Raw genomic sequence first — 11,235 nt, 5'->3', positions numbered from 1 at the left:
GTCATTACTCCAAGTAGCGGGAGGTAGACGGCAGTTCGAATGCTGCTGTCGCAAAATGTGATGCAAGGGTTATGAATGAATGGTGGAAAATGTCGTGTGGCATGATGAAACGGCGATCTCAATGTGTGTTGTATGGAAAAGTGGAATTTTACAAGTGAAACTGATGATGAAATAAGACTCGTGGGATGGATGAGAATACTTCATAAACGATAATCAACTGATGACGATTATTTCTGTTGTTATCTCTCTCGTACTCACTTCGGCTATGGTACAATATCCTTTAATGGAATGTCCATTAGTTTACAGTGTTTGGGCAAGTTAAAGAAAAGGCTGAAATGAAAAGTGTAGGGGAAACCTGAGCTATTCGGACCTACCAAAGCAAATCGCCCTTTTATGTAAGATGTGAAAAAATTTATCGGTGAATGGTTTCAATTGTTAGTTTGAAACCTCACCTACATTCTGGTGCCATCAAAGTTTATTTGCCATGGCAGCGCTAGGTGACGATTTGCAGAACTCTACGTTTTTCCATCCTTTTACAATGTAGGGGTAATTCGGACCTCCCTACGGTCAATTTTTTGCAATGGAATTATGTTTACCAATGAAATATTTATTAGAAAAACACCTTAAGAAGCAAATAAAAATAAATTGCGTTACAAAAACTTATTCTGGTTAGTCACAGTTGTCGATTGGCGCATCTTGTATTTTCTTTGCTGTGGCGTGTACAATCATCTACGTAGCCGCAAGCCGCTTAACGGTGGTTGATGGGATAGGGGGTCCGAATAGCCCCGTACGCTCATATTGCACAAAAGTGGTGAGCAACTTGAAAATATCTGTGTTTTCACCCAAACAAAAATCATTCCATAAAATAGGAGCCTCAAGCTTTCTAAAACATTAACCTGTTATTTTTTCACTTTTATTTGTTGTTTTAATCGCGGTTTTACCATTATAGTGATTTTTGTTTTGAGGATGACAATAAAATGAAACACGTTGTTGTACATTCAGAAAGTCTTACGCTTTTCTAAGAAGTTGAAGGGGCCCGAATTACCCCCACGGTCTGAATAGCCTCGCGTTTCCCTACTCATTCTTTAATATTAGCTATGTCCCAATTTCATTCGCACTCCTATAAATCTAGTTTAGACCCTTCAAAAATAAAATAATGAAACGGTGTGACTCGTGATGAATAGAAAAAATATGTATTCCAAAATCCGTGTTATTTATCCAACTGAATAGCGAACGATAAAATTCATTTCAGTATCTAGGTAAATGCATGGTAAATTTTCCCTTGTCGAATATATGAATTTTGGGAAAGGCCCCCTGTCAGAATCACTCACTACAATTGCAGACAAGACGGGAAATGTTATCCACTAAAACATTGTTTAAGGTCTATTGGCGCAACCGTGATTCTGATTGTGATATTGAGTGAACGGTTCAGATGGCTGATCGTAGGCACATCATGATCGCGTGGAAATGAGCGATCGCTGGAGACCGCCATAATCAAATTTTACCTGCCTTACCGTTCACTAAATTGTCCGGGTGTTTCTGTGTTTTCGAAAACTTTGGCATAGATGTGCGTGGGTGGGGGTATACGGTTCAGCTAGTAGAAAAGAGTGAGTTTCCACATATTTCTAGAGTTTTTTAGAATGGCTCCACTGAAAGCAAGAACCTAGGCTGCTAACACCGATGCTAGTGGATTTCAGACATGACGAATTCATGATTGCGTGAGAACGTACGTTTGTATAATCGTGGGGGACGGTGGGGAGTTGTGAACATAGTTTTGTTGTCGGGGCATAACTGCCATATGCATTGGTCGATTTGCAATATTTGAACTGATATTTATAAAGAACTCCTTAATACATCCACAGACTGAAGCAATTTAAAATAATCAATATTTTGTTCGAGATATGGCAGATTGCCAGAAAAGCTAATATTTCTACTGGGGATTCACGCAAAACCATTTGAATTCGCGTTTGCGGCACGGGGCGATTAAAATTGTGGTATAATCCTGTTCTTTTACATTTTAACGACATTCAATTAGCTAGATTGCTGGGTAGGAAAAGTTATGAAAATTTAGAGCCATAGTATTCAAGTGAGAGCAAGGATGTGAAGTATACAGATCGGAAAACTAGAAGTTGCAGGGTCTTTGGAACAGTCTTAATACCTTACGGGCTTAACTTTTGTCTTCTGCTGATGAGGGTCCAGCTTAGGCAGCATAACTACGAATCACTCAAGTTCACCAGCATGTCACTTGGCAAAGACAGACTTATCCCTCGGTTCTCACGGTAAAGAGGGATAAGTCTGTCTTTGCCAAGAGACATGCTGGTGAACTTGAGTGATTCGTAGTTATGCTGCCTAAGCTCAACCTTCATCAACTCCCCGTGGTTAACAACTCCCCACCGTCCCCTACCTGAGATTGCGTTTATCAATGTGTACGTTTTAAAAGGTTCACCTTTTAAATGTTTGCGAGATCACGGGAGTTGGTTTGTATGTTAAGTAGTTTGATTGCGAAGCGTGTTTGTGTGAGTAGTGTGTATGAATTTTGGTCTCAGTGGAGAAAAAATAGTTTTTATTCAAGTTTTCTCCACTATCAGAATATATTCGTTCGATTGGCATATTCCCCATGTTATTCAGAGATTTGTGCCTCAATTTGTGCATATATGCATCGAATAAAATTCAAACAGTTCGAGAAGGCAATGGTGGTATAAAAAGTGCGGAGACAATAGAATCAGTTGTGGCAGTGGTGAGAGAGAAGTTTTGCGAGAATTATGAAATCTCAGTTCCGAAACCGACAAAACCAAGATTGAAGATTGTGGGATTGCGGATCAGTTGAGAGTGAACTCAAAAATAGCCTGGAAGAACAAAATGAATCAGTGAACTTAACAGAGTTAAAACTCATAACGTTATTTAAAACTAAGCGGAATGATTACACAGCAAATAATTATGTGATTGAAGTGAATGCTGATTTGTTTGAGACCATACAAATATCGGCTGGGAAAGACGTAGAGTGGTTGAGTGTTTTGGAATAGTACGTTGCTTTGAATGCTGTGCGTATGGGCATAAGATTACTGAATGCAAAGACTCTCAGGTCTGCTCGAAATGCGCAGGAGACCACATTACAGCTGAATGTGCATCAGAATTACTATGCTGTGCTAAGTGCGCTCAGATGAATAGGGACCGGAAGCTGAATACTTATATATATAGTTTCGAATGCGCTGTGTATAGGAATCTTGTTGAAAGAAAGCGTCAGCAAATTAGTCGTGACGAATAACAAATACAGCACACCAGGACATCTGAACGGAATACTTTCTGTTACTCCAGGTAAAGCAAAATAGAGTATATGTCCTCCCGAAACTACGTTTGATACTGCACCTCCTCAAAGTAATTTTCGGTTCCAGTCTACTGTTGGACAACATACTTCTGGCTCCGTAGCTGACATCCACCTAGCCATCCGTGACTCAAATTATGAAGATACCACGACTGTTCCTCCAGCTAGACATACAGATACTGCCTCCCTTGAAATTATTCCTGTTCCCAGCTCAGAATATACTACCAGAACGTGGGAGGACTACGCACAAAGATCGATGAGCTATTCCTAGCAGTATCCGACGCAAAGCACGATGTCATTATCCTGACAGAAACATGTCTGAACGACGAAATCAATTCTCTGTTCTGACCAAAATATACGGTCTATCGTAACGATCGTGACTCTATCGTTGCCGGTAAAAAAGGGGCGGGGTGTACTTATAGCTGTTTCTAATCGGTAGCGTCTGAACGAAAAAGTTAAAACAGTAACGGCGTAGAGCAACTCTGGGTAAACCTTAATAGCCATGGTACTAACACATGCATGGGCGTCGTATATCTCCCTCCGGACTCCGCAAATAACGTTATTCAGAACTATGCTTACGCCGACCATTCCGACTCATCCCTTTCTAGCATTACTTCATTACTCAAAATGCTGCAAATGTGAACGATCACGAACAGACTAAATCGCCCGTTGGATCTTCTGGTTATAAATGAAGATGCATACAAGAACAAGAACAATTGTTTGAAATACATATCCCAGAGCCGCGTCCTAAACCAAAGCCGCTTTGGTCCAATCGACGTCTCCGAGAACTTAAACGACTGAGAGCAGCCACGTTTCGGCACTACACCAACCGACGAAATCCCAATACAAAGCGGAAATTCATATATGCTAGCAACAATGTCAAAGCTCATAACCGCTTCCTCTACTCTCGGCATGTGTTACAAACGCAATCTGACCTTGAGCGAAATCCCAAACGTTTCTGGTATTTTCTAAATGAGAAGCGTAAAGAGAGCGGACTTCCTTAGCGAATGAAGCTTCTAGCACGACCCGCGGCATCTGTAACCTGATTGCAAAACCTTTTCGGAGGGCATTTGAAACAGTTCCAACTACTTCAGTACATGTTGAAATCGTAGTACGAGATGTTACCATGGACGTGATGAACCTAGGTAATATCCGTTTTACGGAAGAAGATATTGTTTTTCTGCTATTGAAAAATTGCTGGGAGAAAGATGTGCGAGTGCCTTTTTCGCTACGCTAAAGCTGATTTTTAATCTATTGTTGTCGCAAGGGACGTTTCCTCTGTGTTGGAAACAAATCGGTTATGTTTCCTGTCTTTAAAAAAGGTGATAAGCATGACATAGCAAGCTATCGAGGCATAACCTATCTCTGTGTGGGGTTCAAGTTGTTTGAAATTCTAGTAAGTAATGTATTGTTCCGGGAAGCCAAAACATGCACAACGACAGATCAACAAGAGTTCTTCCCAGGTAGATCCACATCCACAAATTTAACACAATTCACTTCACATTGTATTAAAAGTATTGAATGCGGAACACAAGTGGACACTATTTATACAGATTTCAAAACAGCGTTCGATCGTGTTGATCACTCGCTCCTGCTGGCGAAGATAGCAAGATTGGGTGCCTCACTCAACTGCACTAAGTGGCTTAAATCATACCTTGTAGGCCGTACATTATTTGCCAAACTAGGAAATGTCGAGTCACATAACTTACTAAATTAATCAGGTGTGCCCCAGGGTAGTAATCTTGGACCCTTGTTGTTCTCCTTGTCCTTCAATGACATTTGTAATGTCCTTCCGCCAGGATGCAAACCTATCTATGCAGATGACCTTAAACTGTTTCCTATTGTGCGATCTGAATTGGACTGCATTTAACGACAGCGACAATTTGATGAATTTTGTAACTGGTGTTCTCGAAAGCGGTTAACTATCAGTGTATCCCAATGTTCAGTAATTTCTTTCACGCTCAGAAAAAAATCCAATTTTGTGGTGTTATTCTATCTCAGGGAAACTATTGGATAGAGTGTCAGTTGTCAAGGACCTTGGTGTACAGCTGGATTCTAAATTGACGTTTAGAGATCACTATTCCCGCATCATTGCGAAAGCCAACCGGAAGCTTGGTTTTATCACCAGAATAGCCAGAGTTTACTGATCCATATTGACCGAGAGTACTGTATTTCTCTCTCGTTTGCTCTGTCCTGGAAGCTTCAGTTATCATCTGGTGTCCGTATGCAAGTATCTGGATTAACAGGATTGTATCTATACAAGCAAGGTTTCTCCGATTTGTAATGTCCAACTCAAATCTAGAGATTTTTGCCTACCTAGAAATAAATAAATAAATAAATAAAATCAAACGCAGATGAACGTTTTTATTATTCCTTGCTCCTTCATTCCGACGAAACACGACATTCCATAAACTATGCAATATAATGAAACCGATTATGTTTTGTCTATAAATCTATGTAATTATAACCGCGAACGATTGAGTCTTATGTTATAATTATTCGCGTGCGTTCTTATGCAATCTAAGACACATTTTAAACGGTATAAAATAAGCCCCACCGAAATACCTGAAACGACAAACTTTATATGTTGGATATGCAACCGATGACATATCGCTAATTGCTGGAACAATATTGAAAACAATAAGAACGAAAAGATACTAATTTGTCACCAATAATAAGAACCAATAATATAATTTATTGATGATTTAATGAACTGAAAGTAAACCAATGAATATGATAATAAAACATTTGTTCTTTGTGCTGATATGACTGCCGATAATTGGCAACTGGTATTGAATTCTTCTTGCGAATTGTAAATTCGCAACCCTCATACATAATTCAAAAGTCATCATTCACTCAGACAAGACCATGCGTATTACTCACGCGCATTAAATGCCCAGTGGATTTGGCTCATAGTTTGTCAAATAAATCATGGCTGGCTGATACAATGAGTTTAGTTCATTGCACACCTGGCCATGTCCTTACGATCGCTAGCGGGAAGTAAATGTTAGTTGAATACCTACTTAAGAAGATGCGAGAAACCCACACAATCTCCATAGGTATTACGAATGTTGGATTTTGTTAGTAGGGAAGGACAATAGGGTGTGGATTTGGGATAATTCATGTGCGTATATAGTGTATTTATTTGATTTTCATATATTGACATGTTATATTGGGTCTTGCCAGAATGTTTATCGCTTTTATTATTCCTTTTATCTTGTCTTTCTTCTTACGGGTTTTCTTAATCGTCATTGAATTTTTTCCTCGAGCATTTGATTTGGAGCCAGAGCAAGGTTTTTCGTATTGTGAAGAGGACAACTTGCTCGCTTATTTTGCGATATCCTGCTATCTGAAACGATAATGATTTTTATTCCTTGTATATGAATATTGTATTTTAACATTCAAATTAGGGCTGCCTGCCGATTTTTAGCCGTAATTCTAACGATGTGGTCGTCATGAATCCGTCAGACAGGCTCAATTGACCCCCCTCGACACCAGATTGGCCTTAACAAACCGTAACGTGGGTGGCGTTGTGAGAACTGTCGAATAGGAGTTGAGAACAGATTGAAACAACATCTGATGATGTTCCAAATGTATATGATCGAGAAACCATGTCTTGGATCCGCAATCGAACCTGGTTTTCATACCGTACATATACAGACTCACCGTTCTCCGTTCACCCACCGGGTTAAGTGTTCCATTTCCATGTACGTACTCAATCATTGTTCGAAAGTCAGATGTAAATAGAATGGCAAAGTAAACACCAAAAGGGCGCAAAACTGAGACTCCACTAAGGGCTCTAGACGATCACGCTACGGCTATGATTACTGTACAGTGTAGGGGAGAGAGGGTAACGGTGGATCAGCAGGAACTATGAAACAATCGCAATAAAATCATAATGCATGAACATAATCGTCTCATTCCCTTATATTTCATGGTTTCCAATTCTTTACACGTGTTACTATATTTTGGAAGATTTCTGATAACTCTATCTCTTTTAATGGATATTTGTTTGTTTTATAACAGTCAGAGTAAAAAATCATTATTTCATTTTTATGAGTTACCGTTCACCAGAAAAATGTTTATTCTACTGTTATTTGTAGCAAATTTTATGCTCAACATTTGCCGCGAACAAAGTTTTTTGGTAACTTGTCATGGTTCTGTGCAATTTGACAATCTTCATAAATAGACCCATTGGGTAGCTGTGAAACGATGATATATGGGGAACAGTGAAAATTTCTTGTATTTGTGATCTATATTAAAATGTGAATGGGTTCCGATTTTCCACGATAAATACATTTCATTAAATGGAAAGTTTGTCAATTTGGGCAAGTTTTGTAGAAATTATCGCCTCTGTCAGGATTGCATCTTATATGCATATATGGGGGTCCGATATTACGCGATGATATAGTGATATCTTGCGGAAACAAACAATTTGCGTATCAAAATAACTGTAATAAGAAGCTTTAGGATCTTTATTCGTCAAAATAAAAGAATGAAATTCGCAAGTAGAATATTTCACTGTAGACGCCGTCGTGTTTCATAGTTCCTACCCAAGGGGCTCACTGGTACATTTTACCACCGACTGTTGATTACCCAAAAAAAGTTATTTCCCGTGAATTTTACCAGCTGGAAAAAATATATGCATTAGTTAACAACAGAGTGAAAGTATGTATCACTTTTAGCTACACAAATAACATGTATTATCATCAAAATGAAATCGTATAAAAAATGTGTTTCATTGTTACCCCCTCTCCCCTACATTCTGTTCCTCAAGCATACATAATTTATATGTAGTGTAGGGCCATAAAAATTGCCCAATGACATCAAACTGAATTTCTATTAGTACAGTCAGTCAAAAGAAATTGAAAATTTAATGAGTTGTTTTTTTCGGTGAATTTGATGTTTGACTTTGCACGGGAAGCAACTGAGAATGCTTTTTGAGTTTGTTTCGCTAATAGATCTACTAGAGCGAAACCATTCAGATCACCTATTGTATTCTGATTAGTTCCGTAAGATTTCACTTGACAAACTGGAACAACGAAAAAAAGTTCACAACGTGGTGTTTGTGAAAAAAAAAAGATCAATAGCGAAACAGACACCCTGAAGATTAGTAAAGAAAAAAGAATAATAAATGTATTCAAGGATGGTGTAATTTATCAAGCTTTTCGCCAATCTTTCAATACGAAATACAATTTCTAAACACGAATCGGAAATTAAATTTTCAAATTTTGCTAGTATTTTGTGAAGGAGGTGTGTCGCCTTTTCCCAGTCGGTTGGAACCGCCTACGGCCTGTACATTTCTTGATAAAGTAGTACAAAATTTCATTGATTTGTCATAATTATGCTATGTTTAGAATGTGATATTTCGCTAACCAAATATATAATAAACTCAGGCCCGTGCGCAAGGGGAGGGTTTTAGGGGTTCAAACCCCTCCCATGGGGGTTTTGAATTACTTTCAAAATATTATAAACTTCCTGTTCAGGGATGAAATTATACAGCGAGCCGTGTCATTCGAGTTTGGTCATCGGTATCGGGAGGAATACCGACGCCGAAAGTTTTCTCAGCAGCAGCTAGCAAATAAATAGGAACGACTAACGCCAAGAAGGATAAGAAACCCTGCGAAGGTGGTTGTAAAGAGATGTAAATCATTATGGTCGACATCTCTGGATCTGTTCATGTCTCAACAGATGACGACATTTGCAGAAGATCTGAGCAGATCAGATATACCGAGAAGGTTGGACAGCAAACAAGAAAAAGCATCAATTGAAAAAAACATGAACGATTAACACAAAATAAAAAGAGCATGAGTACAATCCCCACTGAAGTAGTGCCTACACGGAAAAAATCCGATCTTAAATCCATGAAAAAATGATCGCTATTTCGTGAACTGAACGATTTATGAAAACCGTGACCAAATTCCTGAAATTATGAGTAATAAACCTCGTATTCATGAAACAATTTGTGTTTCCACAAAACTAGATCGTCCCGACTATATACATGGCGTTACATTCAAATGTTTGGTTGAGTTACTGTTGTTCGCTGGACATGTTCAGATTTTGTTATGAGTCTTGTTCATAATTTGGGAATGCTCATCCGACAGTCAAGCGATTTTGATGATTTCCGGAGCTAATTCCCGATTTTTGTGATTTCGTATGACGTTACCGTGCTATTTTATTCATGAGTTTACTATCCGATTTTTATGCCAGGGTAGCGGGATCTATGTTCATGATTTCATGATCTTTGTCGCGATTTTCGTAACTTCTATTCACGTTATGGTGAGATTTCAGTCATGAGTAAAGTGATTCATGCTCATAATTTCAGGATCTTAGTCACGATTTTGAATATTTCATTAACGAGTAATGTGATTTATGTCCATGACAGCAGGAACTTTGTGATGGTTTTCATAATTTCTGTTCATGTTGTCATAATATTTTAGTCACGAGTAGGGATTCATTTTTATTTATGTACATGACTTCAGGATCTTAGTGACAATTTTTGCAATTTTTGTCAGGAGTTGTGTGATTTATGATTATAATTTCAGGACTTTAGTCACGATTGTTGTAATTTTTGTTTATCTTATCGTGATATTTTATTCTAGAGCTTACTTTCAAATTTGACACGTGGAGTAATGTGACATGATATCAGCAGTTTCATCGTGGTATTCGTAATTTCTTTTCGTCTTGTCGCGATCTGTTATTTTTTGGTTACTATCGGTTTTTTACTCGTTGTAAAGTGATAAAGTGAACTGGATCATAAAAGTGTGACTGGTTCGCGGTATCTTGTTCTGTAAACTATATCACGAACACAATTTGTGGCGCTCAGCGCAGTTTTCGTTTTCTATCCAGACATCATACTGCACGGTATCAAATGAATAACAATGTTCGAGGTCCTAATATTTTTTTGTATCTACAGCTTGTATCTATTCTTGGTCGCTAGCAGCTGGATATTTCATGAAAAGTGCACGGAACAAGCATGATTCCAAGACTAATACTCCAAATCTTGTGAAATTAGTTCACGTAAAAATCTCATTATACTAGAAATCATGAACCAGTTCACGAATACATGAGTAATATGCAACCATTTCACCAAATGGAAACCATTTCACGAGCAAGGATATTGGATCGTGAGCAATATACTAGGTTGGTGTAAAACCGACATAACCCCACAAAATGAGCCGGATGAACTTCGTTTGACAATTATGGGTAGTTTGATTACATGGAAGTTACGTGAGTTCGAATGTAACAGATGAGCACCCGTAGCACTCGCACTCACGTAACTGACAAAAAAAAACAAACCACCGAGAATTGTCAACCATGAACTTCATTCATCATGAGTTCATTCGTTTCATCATCTTGTAGAACTCAATCATGAACCTGTTTACGATTACATGAATAATATTTGATGGATTTGTGAACTATTTCACAAGCACGAAGCGTAGCTTGTGACGATCATACTAGATAAAATGAGCTAGCTCACGACATGAATAACATTTTATAATTTTGTGATTTATTTCACGAGTACGCATGGTCAGTCGTGACTATTATACCAGGAATCAAAAACGAGTTCTCGAATGAATGAACAATATTGCATGATATTGTGAACTGTTTCAGGAGCACGAATAGTAAGTCTTGACTAATATATTAGGCATCACGAATTAGTTCACGAGGATTGAATGGATTCATGAATAAAATTCCGAGTTTCGTGAAATAGTTAACGAGAAAATATCCACAATGTTTTGATTTTGCGAACTAATGTGCCTAAATCTATGAATAACATCATGAATCAACTGAGTTTAATGATCATAAAGTTGTGAACTAGTTCACGTACAGAAAATCGATTTGGTAATGACAAGGAAACCGTGACTGAATTTCACAAAACAAAAACAAATATTTCCACTATTTTCGCTTTA

This window comes from Topomyia yanbarensis, chromosome 2 (assembly GCF_030247195.1).
Source record: "Topomyia yanbarensis strain Yona2022 chromosome 2, ASM3024719v1, whole genome shotgun sequence".
In the NCBI taxonomy this organism is placed as follows: domain Eukaryota; kingdom Metazoa; phylum Arthropoda; class Insecta; order Diptera; family Culicidae; genus Topomyia; species Topomyia yanbarensis.
The sequence above is the reverse complement of the archived record's forward strand: the minus strand, read 5'-3'. Positions refer to the sequence as shown.